The 22,030-nt window shown below is 42.5% G+C and overlaps 1 long non-coding RNA gene across 1 annotated transcript; it reads right to left on the reverse strand.

Annotated features, from left to right (window-relative positions):
- Positions 1 to 19,563: 19,563 nt before the first annotated feature.
- Positions 19,564 to 20,824, reverse strand: LOC141367345 (uncharacterized). Its single transcript, XR_012371699.1, has 3 exons — positions 20,630 to 20,824; positions 20,154 to 20,244; positions 19,564 to 19,688 (listed from the first exon to the last, which is right to left on the reverse strand). It is a non-coding gene; the product is annotated as an uncharacterized lncRNA (long non-coding RNA).
- Between the last annotated feature and the right edge of the window lie 1,206 nt (positions 20,825 to 22,030).

Raw genomic sequence — 22,030 nt, forward strand, 5'->3', positions numbered from 1 at the left:
TATATATATATATATATATATATATATATATATATATATATATATATATATATATATATATATATATATACACACACACATGTACATATACGTATTGAAGATACAACGTCATCCCAGTGACAGACTCTACACACTTTGGTTTAGGGAGAACGAGATAAATGCATGGGACGGCGAATGTTTTGGAAATGGATGCAGTGACACCCTTTTAAGGACTGAAGTCCCGCCCCCGACTAGTGGGCTTAACACCACAAATCTATACCCACCGATCTTTATTGAAATCCGGACGAGCAAGGGAGTAAAGGGGAGACGGGGACGTGACTGCGCCAGCCATCTCCCTGATGCCGGTCTGGGCTTCACAGTACTCCCCTACTCGACTCAGAAACCTCAGGAGGAGGGCCGAGCAAGTGATAACATAATGCCATACATAATTTTCAATCACTCCTCTGCGCATTTATCAGGTTGTACAAGCTATCTATTGTGAGATGAGTACCATTACTAAAACAGTTATGTGAATGCCTTGTTAAAGAGAAAAGTTTTAAGTCTAGATTTAAAGGTATCTATTGTGTCTGATTCTCGGACAACGGTTGGTAAATCATTCCAGAGCTTACGGGCTAAGTAGGAAAAGGATCTTCCACCTTTAGACACTTAGTAGTAATAGTAATTCTCTAAGATATGAGGGTGCTAGGCCATTTAAGGCTTTGTAGGTGATAAGTGATATTTTAAATTGTATACGATAATTAACTGGTAGCCAGTGTAAAGATGCTATAATTGGACTTATGTGGTCATACTTCTTAGATCGAGTAAGCACTCTTGCAGAAGCGTTTTGAACTAGCTGCAGCTTGTTTACATGATTTGCATGGCATCGCCCAAGTAGCGAGTTACAATAGTCTATTCTAGAGGTCATAAAAGCATGGACAAGCTTCTCTGCATCAGATGTAGACAGTATATGGCGTATTTTTCGAGATATTTCTAAGATGGAAGAATGCTGTGCGGCAGACGTTGCCGATATGACTATCGAAGGATAAATTGCTGTCGAACATCACACCTAAGTTCCTAACCGAGGAAGATGGCACCACAGTGCAGCCATCTATGGGCAACTTGAAATCTGACATTTTATGTTTGTAGCGATTCGGTTCAAAAATAAGCATCTCTGTCTTATTGGAGTTGAGCTTAAGAAAGTTATGTGCCATCCAGTCACTAACATCGCTAATGCAGTCTGTTAGCTTAGAAAACGTGTGGGTTTCGCTGGGATGTGAGGAGATGTAAAGCTGGGTATCATCCGCATAGCAGTGAAAACTTATGTTATGTTTTCTGATAATGTCTCCTAGGGGTAACATATATAACGAGAACAGGAAAGGACCTAACACTGATCCCTGCGGTACACCATATTGAACCAGGGAGTGATATGACTCTTCCTCATTTACATAAACAAAGTGATAGCGATTCTAGTCTATTGAGTAAGATTGTGTGGTCTATTGTGTCAAAGGCTGCACTAAGGTCTAGTAATATAAGGATTGAGATTTCACCACGATAGGATGTTAACAGGAGGTCATTTGTAACTCTAAGCAGCGCTGTCTCTGTGCTATGGTGGGGCCTGAATCCTGATTGGAACTTTTCATACGTACTATTATTTGTCAAGAATGTGCGTAACTGGCTTGCCACTACTTTTTCTAATATTTTCGAAAGAAAAGGGAGATTTGAGATTGGTCTAAAGTTATTAAGCTCTCCCTGATCAAGCTGTGGTTTTTTAATCAGCGGTTTAATAACTGCTGGCATGAAAGCTGTTGGAACGTATCCTATTTTTAGCGATGAGTTAAAGATATTTAGAACCGGGGTTGACACTACAGGGAATACCTCTTTAAGTAGTTTTGTGGGAACGGGGTCTAATATACAGGACGATGATTTGGATGATGTGACTAGTTTAGAGAGCTCATCTATTGTAGTAGGTTTAAATGAATCAAGATGTTCATATGGTAATCTAGTGTTTAGTGACCTACTGGGTAGATTGATGGCTGCTTGGGTAGTTACGATGTTTTCCCTAATAGCCGTAATTTTGTTAGAAAAGAAGTTCATGAAATCGTTACTATTGTGTTGAAGTTTACTATTGGTTTCTGTTTGTTCTTTGTTTCTTGTCAGTTTTGCAACGGTGCTAAAGAGGAAACGAGGGTTGTTATGATTTTCTTTAATAAGCGTACTGAGATAGGTAGATCTGGCCGTTTTTATAGCCTGTCTGTAGTGTTTAACACTCTCTTTCCATGCTACACGCCATACCTCTAACTTTGTGCTTCTATAATTTCTTTCCATTTTTCTAGCTGCCTTTTTAAGAGCTACGGTGTGATGATCATACCATGGAGCTGCCGGTTTTTCTTTGATTTTCTTTTTTCGAATGGGAGCAACGGCATCCAGTGTGTTAGAACAGACATTGTTCAGGTTTTCTATTACAGTATTTAGATCGTCACAGTTATCTGCTACATGTTTCATTTGGGACAGGTCTGGAAGAGTGCTAATAAAGCTATCTTTAGTGGTGGAAATTATTGTTCTGGCTAGTCGGTAGCATGTTGTGGATTGAGTGATCCTATCTAGAAGTACAGTGTATGACACAAGGTAATGGTCAGAAACTGCATCACTCTGAGGTGATATTTCGATGTCATTAATATTGAGTCCAAGTGACAGAATTAAGTCTAATGTGTGCTTACGAGTATGCGTGGGCCCTGACACGTTTTGTTTAATACCGAGAGAATTTAGAACATCCATAAACGCACGTCCTAATGCATCTTTTGAGTTATCCACATGAATATTAAAATCACCAACGATAAGAGCTTTATCTACAGTGACTACAAGCTCAGACAGGAAATTTGCTATTTCTTTAAGGAAATCTGCATGGTGGCCCGGAGGTCTATAGATTGTAGCTAAGACAAAAGAAAGCTGTTTGTTGTTACGATCAGTTATTTCCATAGTTAACAACATTAGTTCAAATGAGTTAAATTTTAGTTCAGATTTCTGGTTAACTTTAAAAATGTTGTTGTATATTGTAGCTACACCACCCCTCTCCCCTTTAATCGAGGTTCATGTTTATAATAATAGTCTTGTGGGGTGGATTCGTTTAAACTAGTGTAGTCATCTGCTTTAAGCCAGGTTTCTGTTAAACAGAGGGCATCTAAGTTTTGGTCATTAATTATTTCATTAACAATAGGTTCTTTATTGGTAAGCGATCTAATGTTAAGAAGGCCGAATTTTAACATCCGAGGTTCATCTGGTAATGTATTGTTTTCTAATTTTATGTTAATCAAATTTGTACGTGATGTGGCAAGCGGTGCTCTGTATTTGCTTGTTCGGGGAACAGATACAGTTGAAATGTGTTGATATTCTGGTAAGATCGACTCGAAGTGCTGGGATATATGTGATCTTGACATATCATGCCAGCTAACAGACGGACAGTTAAGCTGATCCGTCTGTTTCAAACCTGTTTGAAACCTGTTCTTTTTCAAAGTTTTGTAACATAAAGTTTTTCTTTCAAAGCAACGTGAATATGTTTCCTTGGTTTGAAATAGAGGGCTAAATATGCTTTAAAATATATTAATTTTATTCCAAAATATACAAAAAATAACCGAAAATATATATTGGTGTAAAAATATATTTTTAAACATATTCCAAAATATATTTCAGCAAATATAGTTTTTGCCAAATGGGACTACTGGTTTTAAACCAGTCTGCTTTATGTTTTCCACTGTAAACAATATGGTATCTTTAAGAGGATAACAGTGTGCCTTATATAGACTTGTGCAACACAGATTTTTCACTAATATTACAGGAACCTGAAGACTTATAATCCATCATGTAGACAGAGACTGTCACACTTTTCACTACAGGTACAGTACAGGTTTATTTCTGATAGTCAATATCTGATATTTTTGTATTTATTTATTTATCCTTTATTTTACCAGAAATAATCCCATTAGGATAAAAATCTCTTTTCACACAAAAATATTTCAAAACAAACAATACAGAAAAGTCCTGTCCAGCACTCAAATTATTAATAATAAAATATATAAAATATATAAATGTTAAATAAATCAAGAACATGATTCTTCTTCTGCCTAAAAGTCTTCACGCCAACAAAGTACATTTTCAAGTAGCCTATACTTTTTCAGAGTGTTTTTCTTCGGCAAACTTTTACTTCACTAGATCTTATAAATACAGGTTTATTTTTTACATTTTGTAATGATGTGGACAAAAAGGCAGAGGGAGCAGATCCAAAAGCAGCTATTTAATTAAAAAAGGATACCGCGAACGGCGACAATAATATGAGAAAGAATAAAAAAACTACAAACATGGAAAACAAACTAAAGGTGCACAGAATACAGAACTTCAAAATAAAAGTACAAGAGCGGGAACACAGAACAGGATTGATATAATACCTAAGTACATTAAAAATTGTGATTTCTTACTTATACTCAGCTTAAACTTTTATTTACTTTACTTAGTAAATTAATTGAGTAATTAATTACTAAAATATTTATGTAATTAATTTATATAAATGAAATTTAATATGAAATGTAGACCTAGTGGAGTAAAAAGTGTGATAATGTAGTGAGTGAAGCAAAAGAAGAAAAAAACACTCTGATAAAGTACAAATACTTAAAAATTACAACAACAAAAAAAACATATACTTTACACATGTTAACATTATGTTTGCAGTTAGTGTTAAACCCAGCAGATGTCAGTATTGCAATGAGTCAATGTGATGGAGTTTCCTCTCTGTCTGGTGCATAGAGTTCATGGATATAACAGACTGGGGCTGGGTTTCCCGATAATGTTGCAAATCGTGCTCTTAAGGTTGTATTAAATTACGTCGTTTATTGTTTTACGGTGTAACAACGCCCGTTTCCCAAACCAGCACGTCAGATGTGCATCACAATGTGCAACATTATGGGAATTTCCTGTATTGAGGTGCTAAATCAAGGCATAAAAATGATATTAAATTATACTGAATAGATATAGAGGTCAGTGGCTATTTATATAGCACTTTAATATATTGAGCCAATGTGCTTTAACTCATAAAATTTTAAGTATAAAAGTGTTTCTACAGTGTAAGATTTGTTTCTACATGCAATGGACAGGGGTGTATCCAAGATGTCCATCTGACCTATGGCTTTTGTTATGCCTATCAAGGTCTTTAAAAAATACATGTAGGCATATACTGTAATGTGGAATGTATGGACATTCTGTCATTTCAGAGGTGATTTTCCAGTCAATTACAAAAAATCTAAAAATCTCTCATGCGCAGGGCAGGAACAAATCTGGTTAAGTTGCACTTAAACAGCTTACAAGTGGTCAGTGTTGGGGGTAACGCATTACAAGTAACTTGAGTTACGTAATAATATTACTTTTCTGAAGTAACGAGTAAAGTAACGCATTACTTTTTAAATGTACACATTAATATTTGAGTTACTTTTTCAAAAAAGTAACTCAAGTTACTTTTTTATATTAATTAATTTGATTAAAAAATATGTACTGAATTAAACTAAACGTATGCACTCTCTGTGTCTGTGTGGAAACAGTTTGAGTCAGAAACTGAGATGGCAGGCCAGAGCTAAACATTTTTGTGATGAAATATGCAATTTCTGAAGGCAGAACTTTTCAGTCATAAAAACACCTGCAAGGCCTGAAAGAGATCAAGCTTTAGCCAAGAAAAAGTAACGCAAAAGTAACTTAAAGTAACGTAAGCATTACTTTCCATGAAGGGTAACTAAGTAATGCAATTAGTTACTTTTTTTGGGAGTAACTTAATATTGTGGTGCATTACTTTTAAAAGTAACTTTCCCCAACACTGCAAGTGGTCAATGCTGTTACATAACGTATACTGCATTAATTTAGTTTTTGTACTTGTAGCCTACAGTATAGTACCCAGAGTACTGTCCTGCAAATAACATTACAGTTAGTCTTCTTGAAAACCCATCCTTAAAAGATTTTACTGTGAAAACATTTTGAGATGTCTTTAAAGTGCTCAGAAATGCTCTTAACCACCTCTTAGTAATATTCGATTTAGAAATGCACATTTTATTCCACAACAAACAACAAAAGCCCTTTGAGACTATGGAATGCAAGCACTATAGATTTTGTAGTAACTATCGTAATAGTGAGATGTATTCTTTTGAAGAAGTCAGTATGCTGTGTGCTTGCTTTGATGCTATGTGTTTGTTTAGGTGTGTTTCTGTCTCTGTACAGAGTGAGAGGTGTTGATAGGAAGTTAATAGAAAGCTGTCAGGCGTACTCAGGATGTGCTGGTGTCTGTTTGTTACTCTGTTTTCAGACAGATGCTGTTGAAGCATGTTGATGATAATATTGGAAAGCTGTCTTTTGTACTCTGACATGATTGTAATTTATGTTTTATTTGATATGGTTCAGTAGTACACTGTAAATGTGTTCTTAGCACCTTTCCAAAACTGTAACGACACGTCAATTCTATGTGGACTGCAAGCACTGTGATTGGTCTGCTAGAACCCCTCCCACAGGTGTCGCATTACCTCATACAATTTCTGCATGCAACGGTAAAAACAAAGATGGACCAAGTTGAGGAGAGATATTTAAGGATGCAACGTCCCTGTAAATTTACCTCCATCACTGCTGATGCTTATCCAACAAGTTGCTTACTCTTCTGCATTTGGCTTGATACTGTGTATACACCAGAAACATGCAATTGCACATTGCAACAAAGATACAGAAATATAAATTAAAACTGACGTGCAGCCAACATGCCAACATGTCCGAAGTCTAGCTCTTTCCTTCTGATGATGAGATATATGCTCCACCGCAAGCCACCAGCTCAAAACAAGCCCCTGGCCCCAAGGTAATTCCTTCTACCGGCTCTAAGGAACTCTCAAGCCAACCCGGATCTTCTGCCGAGCCACACGCCTTGACATGCGGCCAGAGGTCCTCCCGTGACTAACTTCATCAAAACTCAGATTCTAACAGGTGCAGACATCGATCTATCATCTCTTCTCTCTCTATTACCTCCCGCTGAATCTCACCGGCAAGTAGATTGTGGAGATATTTTCCATAACCCTTAAAAATGCACCTCATAATTCATCCCACCCCTTTTCATTTTCCGAATTCACAATTGCATTTAGGCGCTACACAGAAGTAATCTGCTCCACTTTTCCCCATAGACGACGCAAACTTAATGACTATCTGGCGATAATCGCGGATCTCGCATTGTCTTATGGCAGAACAAATTTTTTCACGTATTACAAACTATTTTTGGCTAAAAATGGAGTTTGCATCGCCCAGTGGAACCAGTGCCCTTATTGGGGCACACTGGACCCCAATCTTCACAACAATGTATTTTTAGTTGCCGCAACATTTCCTGTGCAGTATGCAGGTCAGTAGCTAAGTTTCCATCCACTTGTCAATCGAATGATCTAAAGTTCGGTAAAAAAAACGTATGCGAATAAAGCTGGTGAAAGTGTGTTTCCATCCAACGGCTTTAAAGCGAATAAAGACCTGTGCGTAATGACGTCACATGCTGGTTTGCGATCAAATTGGTATATCGCATTGATTTGAGACATTTGAAGGTGTTTCCATTCATTTTCGCACTGAATCGCACAATATTCAAGCAAACATTTTCGAACAAAGTTTTGCTAGACAAATTTGCGCCATTTCACAAGTTATAAGTGCTAATGTGCCAGCTGAGCTGATAGCGACATATCAATCTATAATATTAAGAAAATTACGTTAATTGCTATGATGATGCAGATGCATGTAAATGCCCAACGACAACGGAGGCATTAACGTGAAATGATAGTCCGGATCAATTCTTAACGTAAATGAGAACGAAAAAATATCTTTAGAGTTGTTAATATTGGAAGCCAATGAAGCTACGAGGGTTTGACCGAGGATCCATCTCATCAAGGTCGAATTTGCTTTTATTTTCCCTCCGGCACCGTTGCGAGATAACTCTCTTTTTTGAAACACGTATCGCTGTTTGAGCGCCTCATTTACTCCGGAGGACGTCCCACGTCTTGTCATAACCATTGTTGGACATTTCCTTCGCCAGTTCCTGATAAATAATGGCATTTCTAAGATTTTTGCTATCTAACATATAGCTGTAATCAGGCCTGAAATGACCGGAGCCCGACAGAATGCAGCCCGAACCCGAAAGTACATTTAGATTGACAGCTTTTTAAAAGCCGAACCTGTTTACAGCCATACATTATTTAAATTTGCGCACACAAACAGCTTCTATCAAGAATGAGTAATTTACACAGGTTTTAACATTATTTATTAATGACTAACTGGGCTACACGTCACTTGGAAGTTGAAACAAAGAAAAAAGTAATCTGTAACATCGTAACATCTCGTTCTAAACAGGCATGCAATACATTATAGGCCAACATGCCATATCCGTTGAGTCCGTCCCAACGTTGCCGACGCGACTCGGTCGAGTCAAGTGCCAAACGTGTCGGCACGACTCCGTCGAGTCCGTCCCAACGTTGCCGACGCGACTCGGTCGAGTCAAGTGCCAAACGTGTCGGCACGACTCCGTCGAGTCCGTCCCAACGTTGCCGACGCGACTCGGTCGAGTCAAGTGCCAAACGTGTCGGCACGACTCCGTCGAGTCCGTCCCAACGTTGCCGACGCGACTCGGTCGAGTCAAGTGCCAAACGTGTCGGCACGACTCCGTCGAGTCCGTCCCAACGTTGCCGACGCGACTCGGTCGAGTCAAGTGCCAAACGTGTCGGCACGACTCCGTCGAGTCCGTCCCAACGTTGCCGACGCGACTCGGTCGAGTCAAGTGCCAAACGTGTCGGCACGACTCCGTCGAGTCCGTCCCAACGTTGCCGACGCGACTCGGTCGAGTCAAGTGCCAAACGTGTCGGCACGACTCCGTCGAGTCCGTCCCAACGTTGCCGACGCGACTCGGTCGAGTCAAGTGCCAAACGTGTCGGCACGACTCCGTCGAGTCCGTCCCAACGTTGCCGACGCGACTCGGTCGAGTCAAGTGCCAAACGTGTCGGCACGACTCCGTCGAGTCCGTCCCAACGTTGCCGACGCGACTCGGTCGAGTCAAGTGCCAAACGTGTCGGCACGACTCCGTCGAGTCCGTCCCAACGTTGCCGACGCGACTCGGTCGAGTCAAGTGCCAAACGTGTCGGCACGACTCCGTCGAGTCCGTCCCAACGTTGCCGACGCGACTCGGTCGAGTCAAGTGCCAAACGTGTCGGCACGACTCCGTCGAGTCCGTCCCAACGTTGCCGACGCGACTCGGTCGAGTCAAGTGCCAAACGTGTCGGCACGACTCCGTCGAGTCCGTCCCAACGTTGCCGACGCGACTCGGTCGAGTCAAGTGCCAAACGTGTCGGCACGACTCCGTCGAGTCCGTCCCAACGTTGCCGACGCGACTCGGTCGAGTCAAGTGCCAAACGTGTCGGCACGACTCCGTCGAGTCCGTCCCAACGTTGCCGACGCGACTCGGTCGAGTCAAGTGCCAAACGTGTCGGCACGACTCCGTCGAGTCCGTCCCAACGTTGCCGACGCGACTCGGTCGAGTCAAGTGCCAAACGTGTCGGCACGACTCCGTCGAGTCCGTCCCAACGTTGCCGACGCGACTCGGTCGAGTCAAGTGCCAAACGTGTCGGCACGACTCCGTCGAGTCCGTCCCAACGTTGCCGACGCGACTCGGTCGAGTCAAGTGCCAAACGTGTCGGCACGACTCCGTCGAGTCCGTCCCAACGTTGCCGACGCGACTCGGTCGAGTCAAGTGCCAAACGTGTCGGCACGACTCCGTCGAGTCCGTCCCAACGTTGCCGACGCGACTCGGTCGAGTCAAGTGCCAAACGTGTCGGCACGACTCCGTCGAGTCCGTCCCAACGTTGCCGACGCGACTCGGTCGAGTCAAGTGCCAAACGTGTCGGCACGACTCCGTCGAGTCCGTCCCAACGTTGCCGACGCGACTCGGTCGAGTCAAGTGCCAAACGTGTCGGCACGACTCCGTCGAGTCCGTCCCAACGTTGCCGACGCGACTCCGTCGAGTCAAGTGCCAAACGTGTCGGCACGACTCCGTCGAGTCCGTCCCAACGTTGCCGACGCGACTCCGTCGAGTCAAGTGCCAAACGTGTCGGCACGACTCCGTCGAGTCCGTCCCAACGTTGCCGACGCGACTCCGTCGAGTCAAGTGCCAAACGTGTCGGCACGACTCCGTCGAGTCCGTCCCAACGTTGCCGACGCGACTCCGTCGAGTCAAGTGCCAAACGTGTCGGCACGACTCCGTCGAGTCCGTCCCAACGTTGCCGACGCGACTCCGTCGAGTCAAGTGCCAAACGTGTCGGCACGACTCCGTCGAGTCCGTCCCAACGTTGCCGACGCGACTCCGTCGAGTCAAGTGCCAAACGTGTCGGCACGACTCCGTCGAGTCCGTCCCAACGTTGCCGACGCGACTCCGTCGAGTCAAGTGCCAAACGTGTCGGCACGACTCCGTCGAGTCCGTCCCAACGTTGCCGACGCGACTCCGTCGAGTCAAGTGCCAAACGTGTCGGCACGACTCCGTCGAGTCCGTCCCAACGTTGCCGACGCGACTCCGTCGAGTCAAGTGCCAAACGTGTCGGCACGACTCCGTCGAGTCCGTCCCAACGTTGCCGACGCGACTCCGTCGAGTCAAGTGCCAAACGTGTCGGCACGACTCCGTCGAGTCCGTCCCAACGTTGCCGACGCGACTCCGTCGAGTCAAGTGCCAAACGTGTCGGCACGACTCCGTCGAGTCCGTCCCAACGTTGCCGACGCGACTCCGTCGAGTCAAGTGCCAAACGTGTCGGCACGACTCCGTCGAGTCCGTCCCAACGTTGCCGACGCGACTCCGTCGAGTCAAGTGCCAAACGTGTCGGCACGACTCCGTCGAGTCCGTCCCAACGTTGCCGACGCGACTCCGTCGAGTCAAGTGCCAAACGTGTCGGCACGACTCCGTCGAGTCCGTCCCAACGTTGCCGACGCGACTCCGTCGAGTCAAGTGCCAAACGTGTCGGCACGACTCCGTCGAGTCCGTCCCAACGTTGCCGACGCGACTCCGTCGAGTCAAGTGCCAAACGTGTCGGCACGACTCCGTCGAGTCCGTCCCAACGTTGCCGACGCGACTCCGTCGAGTCAAGTGCCAAACGTGTCGGCACGACTCCGTCGAGTCCGTCCCAACGTTGCCGACGCGACTCCGTCGAGTCAAGTGCCAAACGTGTCGGCACGACTCCGTCGAGTCCGTCCCAACGTTGCCGACGCGACTCCGTCGAGTCAAGTGCCAAACGTGTCGGCACGACTCCGTCGAGTCCGTCCCAACGTTGCCGACGCGACTCCGTCGAGTCAAGTGCCAAACGTGTCGGCACGACTCCGTCGAGTCCGTCCCAACGTTGCCGACGCGACTCCGTCGAGTCAAGTGCCAAACGTGTCGGCACGACTCCGTCGAGTCCGTCCCAACGTTGCCGACGCGACTCCGTCGAGTCAAGTGCCAAACGTGTCGGCACGACTCCGTCGAGTCCGTCCCAACGTTGCCGACGCGACTCCGTCGAGTCAAGTGCCAAACGTGTCGGCACGACTCCGTCGAGTCCGTCCCAACGTTGCCGACGCGACTCCGTCGAGTCAAGTGCCAAACGTGTCGGCACGACTCCGTCGAGTCCGTCCCAACGTTGCCGACGCGACTCCGTCGAGTCAAGTGCCAAACGTGTCGGCACGACTCCGTCGAGTCCGTCCCAACGTTGCCGACGCGACTCCGTCGAGTCAAGTGCCAAACGTGTCGGCACGACTCCGTCGAGTCCGTCCCAACGTTGCCGACGCGACTCCGTCGAGTCAAGTGCCAAACGTGTCGGCACGACTCCGTCGAGTCCGTCCCAACGTTGCCGACGCGACTCCGTCGAGTCAAGTGCCAAACGTGTCGGCACGACTCCGTCGAGTCCGTCCCAACGTTGCCGACGCGACTCCGTCGAGTCAAGTGCCAAACGTGTCGGCACGACTCCGTCGAGTCCGTCCCAACGTTGCCGACGCGACTCCGTCGAGTCAAGTGCCAAACGTGTCGGCACGACTCCGTCGAGTCCGTCCCAACGTTGCCGACGCGACTCCGTCGAGTCAAGTGCCAAACGTGTCGGCACGACTCCGTCGAGTCCGTCCCAACGTTGCCGACGCGACTCCGTCGAGTCAAGTGCCAAACGTGTCGGCACGACTCCGTCGAGTCCGTCCCAACGTTGCCGACGCGACTCCGTCGAGTCAAGTGCCAAACGTGTCGGCACGACTCCGTCGAGTCCGTCCCAACGTTGCCGACGCGACTCCGTCGAGTCAAGTGCCAAACGTGTCGGCACGACTCCGTCGAGTCCGTCCCAACGTTGCCGACGCGACTCCGTCGAGTCAAGTGCCAAACGTGTCGGCACGACTCCGTCGAGTCCGTCCCAACGTTGCCGACGCGACTCCGTCGAGTCAAGTGCCAAACGTGTCGGCACGACTCCGTCGAGTCCGTCCCAACGTTGCCGACGCGACTCCGTCGAGTCAAGTGCCAAACGTGTCGGCACGACTCCGTCGAGTCCGTCCCAACGTTGCCGACGCGACTCCGTCGAGTCAAGTGCCAAACGTGTCGGCACGACTCCGTCGAGTCCGTCCCAACGTTGCCGACGCGACTCCGTCGAGTCAAGTGCCAAACGTGTCGGCACGACTCCGTCGAGTCCGTCCCAACGTTGCCGACGCGACTCCGTCGAGTCAAGTGCCAAACGTGTCGGCACGACTCCGTCGAGTCCGTCCCAACGTTGCCGACGCGACTCCGTCGAGTCAAGTGCCAAACGTGTCGGCACGACTCCGTCGAGTCCGTCCCAACGTTGCCGACGCGACTCCGTCGAGTCAAGTGCCAAACGTGTCGGCACGACTCCGTCGAGTCCGTCCCAACGTTGCCGACGCGACTCCGTCGAGTCAAGTGCCAAACGTGTCGGCACGACTCCGTCGAGTCCGTCCCAACGTTGCCGACGCGACTCCGTCGAGTCAAGTGCCAAACGTGTCGGCACGACTCCGTCGAGTCCGTCCCAACGTTGCCGACGCGACTCCGTCGAGTCAAGTGCCAAACGTGTCGGCACGACTCCGTCGAGTCCGTCCCAACGTTGCCGACGCGACTCCGTCGAGTCAAGTGCCAAACGTGTCGGCACGACTCCGTCGAGTCCGTCCCAACGTTGCCGACGCGACTCCGTCGAGTCAAGTGCCAAACGTGTCGGCACGACTCCGTCGAGTCCGTCCCAACGTTGCCGACGCGACTCCGTCGAGTCAAGTGCCAAACGTGTCGGCACGACTCCGTCGAGTCCGTCCCAACGTTGCCGACGCGACTCCGTCGAGTCAAGTGCCAAACGTGTCGGCACGACTCCGTCGAGTCCGTCCCAACGTTGCCGACGCGACTCCGTCGAGTCAAGTGCCAAACGTGTCGGCACGACTCCGTCGAGTCCGTCCCAACGTTGCCGACGCGACTCCGTCGAGTCAAGTGCCAAACGTGTCGGCACGACTCCGTCGAGTCCGTCCCAACGTTGCCGACGCGACTCCGTCGAGTCAAGTGCCAAACGTGTCGGCACGACTCCGTCGAGTCCGTCCCAACGTTGCCGACGCGACTCCGTCGAGTCAAGTGCCAAACGTGTCGGCACGACTCCGTCGAGTCCGTCCCAACGCTGCCGACGCGACTCCGTCGAGTCAAGTGCCAAACGTGTCGGCACGACTCCGTCGAGTCCGTCCCAACGCTGCCGACGCGACTCCGTCGAGTCAAGTGCCTCCGTCGCGACTGCACCCCATTAAGTAAGATAGTCAAAATTATTCCGAGATGACCAAAAAATCAAACCAGGCAGACTATGGCAAGCCATTTTAACTTTTATTCGTTGAGTTCTTGATATCAACAATTCAATTTCCACTAGTAACAATGTTAATTCTTGATATCAACAATTTAATTATTGATATCAACAATTCATTTCTTGATATCAACAATTCAATTCTTGGTATCAACAATTCAATTCTTGATATGTGTAATTGTATTATCACTAGTGAAATATCACCATAGGCTGCCATTCAAATTCAATTATTGATATCAAGATTTAAATTATTGATATCAACAATCGAGTTCTTGATATCAACAATTCAATTGTTACTAGTTAAAATGTTAATTCTTGATATCAATAATTTGATTGTCACTAGTAACTATTTTAATTTCTGATATCATGAATGGGATTGTTACTAGTAAGAAAGGCATTTTAGATTTCTGAAATTATATTGATATCAGAAATACAATTTCAGATAACAGAAAATAAATTATTACTAGTGACAATCGAATTATTGATATCAAGAATTAACATTTTAACTAGTAAAAATTGAATTGCTAATATCAAGAACTTGATTGTTGATATCAATAATTTAATTCTTGGTATCAACTTGAATAGTGATTTCAAGAATTAAATTGCTGATATCAAGAATTAACATTGTTACTAGTGGTAATGTAATTGTTGATATCAAGAATTGCCATTGATACTAGTAGAAATGTAATATCTGATATCAAGCATTAAAATTTTAACTGAAAATTGAATTGTTGATATCAAGAACACAACGAATAAAAGTTAAAACGGCTTGCCATAGGCAGACAGAGGTGCAACACAAAGGTCAGATTCGCAGTTAGTAGAAGTGCAAAAAAGATGTAAGTAATGAAACGCTGACTATTATACAGCATTTTAATGACGAGAAATATGAAACGCAGTGATTGTCAAGGTGACAAGACAAAAAACATTACTGCATCTGAGCCACATGGGTGTCCAAATTTAATGCTCTGCTTTCACAACCTCAAGTAATTCACTTCCTGTTATTCAGCGTGTTTATTAACAAAATTCAACGCAACCCTTTTATTCTTGAAGTGATATTTTTAATGTATAATAATTAGATTCATTGTGTTGAACCTGAATGGTGTTAATTAAATAACAAAAGAAGAAAAAATCACTCACTCGTCCTGACTGTAACTTCTGTGTTGAGCTCTGCTATTTAAAGTAAGTTCAAGGTTTATCATGGAATTTTGATTTCCTGAAAAACGTTTACTAAAGTTACTGCAGTTAACAAGAAGCCTTTTGCTTCATTAACAGACAGTAAATCAGATGTGAGAAGTTTAAAATTAATAAATAAATCTTACAGTTAGTATAATGCATGCAGTAATACATGCAGGGCAAGAAAAATATTTATCTAATGTGGGGTAATGTGAAGTGATCGTAGATTCATTTATGCTTTTTAATAATTACAGTTTTCTTTAATGGGATATGAACCCCCTAAAGTAGCCTTGGCCAACCCATTTCTACAATTCTAGTTTCAGCACTGCATACTGATGTTGTATTTCAGCATATTCAGTGTATAATAAGTGTGTGCATATTGTGAAATAATTTAATAAATAAATTATTGATAGCCTTCAGTTAATTCACTAAAATGAACCTATATTCAGTTAGCCTATGTTTACTTTACTGACACAGCCCAGTGTGCCCAGGATAGTAAAATAATTATTACAATGTATTCCTAATGACCAACACAAGTCTTCTGCATACTGACATGGTTTGAAAGCTATAGTTATTTGATTCTTTGGTTTTCTGAAGTATTAAAATTCATATATGCAGAGCAGAGAAATAAGATTTTTATGGACCTCTGTATTTATAAAAACCTGCATATGGCCCAGGGGTGAGTTCACCGATAACGTTCTCTCTTAGCGCGATACGAAGACTCAAAAGGTACACCTTAACTACAGGTATACCTTTCCTACGTGTGTTCTCTGAACTATACCTTAGGATGTTGCTTAAGGTAAACCTGCTTAAGTTCGACCTTAGCGGGTACTGTCTATGGTGGAGGTTCTGAATAGGTTGGTATCGATTGCTCGACAATCAATTATTCACTTTATGTAATAGGTTTCGCTGCGTTATGAGATAGCGGTGTTCTTTATTAAAGAAACATTTTAGAAATAGTTCAAGTTAAATTTATTAGGAATATCTGTTAAAAATATTTCAAATTGCAAACAACTAAATTCAACCTTCTATATTTTATATCAAATCCGTGCAAAACCCGCAACTTTATTTCCAAACGTATCATTTTTAAACTGCTCCAATTCATCCGCTATGCCTTCACTTGAAAGGATAATTTATTCCCAATAAGTGCGTTGCACAGGGGAATAAAGTGGGTTGTGCAAGTAATTGGTTGTGCATAACACTATATAAAAGCAAACTGCTGTTGTTCATTAGTTCACGCGTTTATTGTGCTTGGACAGTGGATGCGCAAGCAGCGTCGTTACAATGCGGATAAAGCTTAATGGACGCATTTCTGGAGCTTGTCTGTCTACCTCAAATATAACATATAAAAAAATATATATATTATGATTACTTTAGATTTTAGCCTTGATTAGTTTTAATGTGGAAATTGTGTTGAACTTAGGAGACTATAAGCAAGTGCGCAGTTTGTTTTGAATGTTTATAAAGAATGGCATGCAGTTGCCTCAAAGTTATAAAACATTAAAAAACTGTGATGCAAAGTCGAATTAACATTAACAATCCTAATTAGTTTTTTATTTTACTCGATTTATTTATGCAGCTAAAATACTTGTTGGTAGACTAAGATTTAATGCACAAATGAAATATAGGATTCGCTGTATAGCTGCCAGTTTCAACAACTCCATCACCCAAAAAATATATTTTAAATAGTTTCTTAATCCTGTATCATTTAATAGTTCGCAGTTGATGTCCCTTTGGAAAACATAATTAAAAATCTAACAACCATCAATGTAATGATGTCTAATTATGTGAATGTTTTATTCTTTAAATATATATATATATATTTTTTTACAAATATTTAGTTATATAGACTGCAATGTAAGCTTTTATGAAAGTGATGGCCCCTAGTGGAGTCATGTGGGATAAGGTATAGCTAAGAGCACTCCAGACCAACCTTACGTTTCGGAAAACACGTATTAGCAATAAGATACAGCTTAAGGTACAACTTAAGAACGACGTAGCGTTAAGGTAGTTTCGGAGAACGCAGCCCTGGACTCCTTCAACATCAATGCATTCTTTGGCACCTTTACTGAAGGCCGTGCAAGGACAATTTGAGGGACAGTGGCCCAGACCAAAAAAGTATGTGGACACGTATGTGGACACACCAGGTCTTGGGTGGTTAAGATAAATATACTTAATTACAAGAATTAAAGTTTGACAAACTGCTAAATATTCTATTATACGACTTACCAGCTGGCTTGATAGAGATTTGAATCCAGTTGCAATGTTGAATTGCCTTTAGCAGCCTTCCCTTCCCATCCTTAACCGTCCGTATCTGTCTACTTTTTTGTGAAGGAATTGTTGATTTGTTTTTAGTCTACAAAGTGTGACAACAACAGACATTTTTTGTTACTTATATTAGATCCCTACTGAAAAATCCAGCTAAAACCAGCCTAAGCTGGTGAGCTGGTTTAAGCTGGTCTCCCAGCTTGGTTTTAGCTGGTTTTGCCAGGCTGAGAAAACCAGCTTAAACCAGCTACCAGCTTATGCTGGTTTTAGCTGGATTTGATCGGGTACATTAATTTGATTAGCAAGCATTGTAATGTGGATTTTTATTGTTATTTGATTGCTATGTTGTTTTCACTTTTAGAAGACCAAGCAAATCATTACAAAGACAAACTACCAAATTACTAATTCAGCGTATCGACAACTGAAGTAAAGTAATGAACCTACCTGTTAATACAAACGAACTTCGGTAACTGTCGTCTCCACTACAGATTGTGAGAAAGATGCTGCAGAGCGGGCGGGAAAACACGAAGTGGATCATCGAAATCAGTGGATTTTTAGCGGAGCGGTTGAGCCACCTGACTGTTTTTCTTCTTACCATAAAATAACCCAACAGAGTGTAAACATACCGGTTACTACAGTAACCTCGGTTCCCTGAGAGACCAGACGTTCTATGTGACGTTTTACATTCTATAATGAATTATGTCATCGTGTTACGTCGTAAGGGACGGGGAAATCCCTTATATTTACAACTGTATACTGATTGTTTTTATTGAATACACTATCTGAGAATTCATCTCAAGACTTTTCTCACTGATTTTATCTTTGTCAGCCGAACCCCATTGACCTAAATTATTTACTTGAATTCCCACTGAGAATATAAGAAAATATTTCAATAATTTAATAGCATTTTTATGTTAAACTTTATAAAGACATTTATTTTTGTCCGTTTTAAAGTTTTTATGAATGGCATTTTACATTGTTGATATTGATAATATGTTATTCAATTATCTTCTGCATAATTTCTCCGGTAATTCATTGGTACATAAGACACATAGGTGTTACATGACATGCAGATTAAGTTTTGATAAAAATTAAGCAAAATTAAGCACCATAAAAATAATATATGTTGTTATGTATTTTATGAAGAAAAACAGCTTGCTTAGATTGTAGTAGTATACAAAAATCTATTTGAAAAAATATTTTTATTCAAAAGTTACAACAGAAAAATAAAAACTTCACAGACAAAAAAGCTAAAGATTTGATAAAAATGTCAACAGCAATCACTAAAGGGATAGTTCACTCAAAAATAAACTCTGTCATCATTCACCGTTTAAAAACTGTATGAGTTTTTTATTCTGTTAAACACAAAAGAAGATATTTAGATAAAGGATAATAGGAACACAATCAACAGTATCCACTAACGTCCATAGTAGGATAAACAAATACTATAAAAGTCAATGGATCCAGTCAACTGTGTGCTCATTATCATTTATCAAAATGTCTTCTAAATGACAAAACATAAAAAAGTGCAACAATATTTAATATTAGAATTAATTAAAAATATTAAGTATCAACTTTGACAACATTTTCTCTAAAAAAAAAACATTAACCAAATACAGTATTATAATAAGCACAAGGATATTATGAATTAAATGCGAATCCATTTGGTGTTTTACATTGTAGCTTGTTATTTAGGACACTTTTAAAAGTCAGATCCATTCAATTGCGACAGAATCATATTGTATTCTTAAAAACACACTGATTTACTTCATATTTGTATCTATTATATAAAAGTCCTGCTTATAAAAGCACCTTTAAGCAATGGACATCTGGTTTATTTTCTCCTGATAAAGTACAACCTGACAAACAAAAAGCTATCAGTATATTTGAGATAAGTGTCATGTCCATGAAGTTACCTTTCAAAGTGCTGATGAAGCTGGTCTCCTCTGTGAAGTTCTGCACAATCTGAACAAATACAGTATTTGTATTATATTCCTGGATAATTATATTTTCAGGCTCTCTATTTTAACAATCAGTAGCTGGATTGATTATGGATTATGAGGGAATCTATAGGACCAACTTCTGCCCTCTTACCGCATCCGAAACCAAGGCGTAAATCCCTGTTGGCCCTTGTCCGTATACATGATGACTCTGCTGTGAGGGTACATTGTATAGATCTTCTCAGGAAGCTCAAACACAGGAAGGTCCTCTAGGTAGCGGGCATGGTAGACTACAAAAAAAAAATGAAAAGCCGGAGTATTAGGAATACGTCTGAATGGTTCCTGCATGTCACGGGTATCATAAACACTGTGCTGTCTCTCACCTCCATCATCCCCTCCTTTGGCATGTGATTGATATCTATTCTGCAGCTGAGATACATAGACAGTGAGACGTGGTTGTACGCACCTGACAGACATTAAAGGTGTAGTGTGTAACTGTTATAAGGATCTCTTGACAGAAATGCAATATAAAATACATAACTATATTATCAGTGGTGTATAAAGACCTTTCATAATGAAGTGTTATGTTTTTATTACCTTAGAATGAGACATTTTTATCTACATAAGCAGAGGGTCCCATTACATGGAAGTCGCCATTTTGTTTCTACAAAAGCCCTTAACGGACAAACTTTTTTTACTATTTTCTGTCCAACGATTACATGGTTGTCCGGCGGCGGCTATCGTAGCTTCTCTATGCGTTTTGGTGAACGGTGGACTGAAACATTTGTTGCAATTTTCAACCTCACCACTAGATGTACTAAAATGTACACACTGCACCTTTAAAGTGAAAAGATCAAAGAACATGATTATGAAGCATAACATTTGGATCATGGTGACGGGTGTGCAGTGTCTATTTAAAGAGACAGCTCACCTCCCCTCGATTGTATTAAAAAGACGGATTCCATCAGCAGGCCCACAGATTTGAATGAAGTCGTCTCTGCTCATTTTTAGCAAATCAGAACCTGTCATTCAAATTAACATTGTTATTTAAAGAATAATCAAGCACTAACATTTTAGGTAAAACATGGGTACTATGGCTCCGTTCTGAAATTTAATGATCTGTCCATAAAGACAGCACTTTAAGACATCATAGTTGCACTCCTGACATAAAAATGTTTAGGTCAAATTGTAATCTAGTGTTGCTTTGTGGAGAAGGCTATCCCAGAATGCACTGTGGTGAGCTCACAGAAAAACATTACTGAGCTCAAAAATGTATACGTATATAAAAAACAGTGCCTTGTGCACTTTACATATAAAGTGTTAGTTGGATTGCCAATCAAGCAATGTTGGTAAAGCACTGCAGTTTACTAGATTTCCGATGTGAGCCAATAATATAGTTCAGCTTACCTGAGAAACCAGAGAAAATCCTGCAGAAAGATGAGAACCTATTACGATGCAACCACTGCTGTGCGTCATGCGCAGAGGACGATGGCAACAGGTGCTACATGGCAAAAATAATAAAAATCCCTGTAATGAGCATAGCATCATCCATGTCCTCAAACACAAACCTATAAAATAAAAGAGGAAGGCATTAATGCTTTAACTAGATCTTAAAATACTTACATCAGAGTAGCTGGGCAGGAGTAGCTCCCCCTGCTGGTCTGGAGAGCGGTTTCTATGAACGCAATAAGATGGGAGAGCAGTGGGCTTTTGGGGTATTATTAATGCTTTTATCTTGTATGCAAGAAACGCAGAGTATAGCCAACGCCAGGACTCACCCCTCTAGAAAGTATAAAGCAAGACTGCTGGGATAAACAGGAGATGGAGTGTTTCTTGTAGTGTTGACAGATGGGACTTTAGGCCAAGGGAAGCACTTAAAGAGAGGAAAGGAAATTATACCACGTTAGACGACTTTTTTTAGTTTCACCCCTTGACCTTGTTTACAATGTTGATTGTCCAGCATGCAAACACGTGAACTTCAGTCACATCTTGTTTGTGCAAGAAAGCTTAATATTTTACTATGGTCAGTCAAAGGAGAAAGGTACTTGTAGGAGACTTTGAGAGAGCTTGATATAGACTGCCAGCTTGAAAGATGTCATCAGATCGGCCAAGTTAAAGGTGCACTGTGTAACATTTAGAAGGATCTATGACAGAAATGCAATATAATATACATAACTATATTATTAGTGGTGTATAAAGACTTTACAAAATTAATCGTATTGTTATTATTATCTCAGAATGAGTCGTTTTTATCTACATACACTGCGGGTCTCCTTACATGGAAGTCGCCGGCATGTTTCTAGTAGTCTTATAGATGGCATTTTGTCACTATGTTGTTTCAGACGATGATAAATTTGTCATGTGGTGGCTACCGTAGCTACCATATGCGTTTCGAAAGGGAGGGGTGAGCTGTGGACTGCAGAGCAATTGGTTGCAATTCACAATCTCACCGCTAGATGCCGCAAATAAAATCTAAACAGTGGACCTTTAAATAAATACTTCCCACAAATCAAATTTTTTTATTACCCATACCTTAGTAGTTTTATAGGAGGGTTGATATTGCAGACTTTTTTTTCTCAATTTTCTCTTGGTCATTCTTGAGTTTGCGATCCGCTCCTTTTGGCTTGAGAAGAAAAGTGTAAGATGGCATTTTCTGATCAATAAAGTTACAGTGTCATTTCTGGACCACCAGTCGGATTTACAAAAATTATAAAATAATGATAGTTTTCCAAACAGATCCATTGTATTAAAGGAACAGTATGTAAGAAATGTATATCAATTAATCATAAAATGGCCCTGATATGTCAC

The sequence above is a fragment of the Misgurnus anguillicaudatus genome, chromosome 10 (genome assembly GCF_027580225.2).
Source record: "Misgurnus anguillicaudatus chromosome 10, ASM2758022v2, whole genome shotgun sequence".
NCBI classification, from domain to species: Eukaryota; Metazoa; Chordata; class Actinopteri; order Cypriniformes; family Cobitidae; genus Misgurnus; species Misgurnus anguillicaudatus.